Raw genomic sequence first — 1,752 nt, forward strand, 5'->3', positions numbered from 1 at the left:
CCCCCGCCCGGCCACCTCCCTCGGCTGAAATTTATATATGCCTACGGGCTGAGGACGAGGAGAGAGGAGAGGGAGGGGGTAGGGACAGGTGCTCGGTGGCGACGAAGCTGTTCCGTCTCCCCTTCGCCTGCGCGCTGCGCGGCGTCTCCTTGCGACCGACTTGTCTCATTCGCGCCAATTAAACAGTATCGTATCGTTGCCGCCGAGTGTGGTGTACTACACAACAGCTCGTAGTACTACTTCCCAACTACGACGCTCTTGCATTCGAGAAGCATTCTTGAATTCGAGAAGTTTCGGTTTAAAAAATATATAGGAGAAAAGCATACACTCACATTTCACTTTCCTAGTTTCGTGTGCCAGGTTCTCTGTTTGTCGGTGTGAGGAGGAGCGACCACCGACGAGCATTCATCTTGACAGAGTTAACATCGAGGTTATGACAGTCCTGTCACTGTGTCGAGCGGGAGGGAAGGAGTGAGGAGGGGAGGGTGCGGGGCGGGGGAGTGGCATGTCAACAGCCCCACTTGTTATGCCGCCTCGTACGTCTGGCGGTGAATTGAGCTACGTGATCACCTGCGGGAGTGCCGACAGAAAGTAGACGTTGTTTGACGAGACTCTTAGCCCAACAAGACGCACAGGGTGTTCGCCCACCCACACCCGCGGTCCAGCGGCGTTGACAAACTGACACGTCACGATGGCATGTTTCTCATTTATATGAAAAGTTCAAACCTGCCCTGCCTAACATGGATGGCTAATGGCAATACACTTATAGTGCTGCGATCCATACACTGGGGTTTCAGGGCCCTGAAAGAGCGTCCAGAAAGTACGTCCGTTCTTTTTCATTCAGAGATTCATTCGGCGAATTAAGGGAGCTGAGCGCCTGCGAGACTCGGCGTAGGCCACACCGCAGTACACGCATGCACTGCAGGCGAGATATTGCCTACCCAACGGGCGCAAGGAGTGTTTGGAGAGGCTGAATTCAGCTGTTTCGTTACGGACGGACTTACTGGATGGCCCGGTATAAGCCTGGACACAAACCCGGCTATTTTGTTGTTGACCCCTCTACTCGACTCGCCCCCCGATGGCAATCTTCCCCCCGGGTCCCCGGTGCGGTCGGCTGGCCGGCGGCCTCACGAGCGTGAGGCAGGAGGCAGGAGGCAGGAGGCAGGAGAGGGGGGGGCAGCACCCGCCGCCATCCGCCTCCCACTCGCGCACAAGGCCCCCTCCCCTCCGACGGATCCCCGCGACCCCCGAGGACCACGCAGGACTCGCCAGCAGTCCGTCTGACCGCCGACTGCGCCTCGTGCGCGCCGTGCTCGTCGACGCCGTCCTGGCCGAGAACGCACTCGCGACACCACGCGGGTAGCGAGCCGCGAGTCTACAGCGTCGCGTAGGGGGTGTCGGGTACGTAATCGTCACCGGGACCAAGAGAGCCACCACCAGCGCAGCCGCAAGCGACCAGGGGCACCCACGTGCGGGGGGTATGGCGAGGGGCTATGCGCGCCGCGGCCCCGGTCGTCCTGGTCGTCGCCGCCGTTCTGGTGGTGCAGACCGCGTGGTGCGCCCGCTTCAGGGACTTTCGCTTCACGACCAAGAACATCTCGTCGACGCTGGATAACCTGCTGGCCGTGGGCAGGTACGACAAGCGGATCCGGCCGGACCTGGGCGGTAAGTAGACTCCAGTGAGTTGTAAGTAGTTTCCAGAGCATGGAAGGCGCAATCTGCGATCATCATCCCCCTTCCACCAGGCCACGC

Source organism: Frankliniella occidentalis, unplaced genomic scaffold (genome assembly GCF_000697945.3).
Source record: "Frankliniella occidentalis isolate FOCC.00 unplaced genomic scaffold, Focc_3.1 Scaffold3708, whole genome shotgun sequence".
NCBI classification, from domain to species: Eukaryota; Metazoa; Arthropoda; class Insecta; order Thysanoptera; family Thripidae; genus Frankliniella; species Frankliniella occidentalis.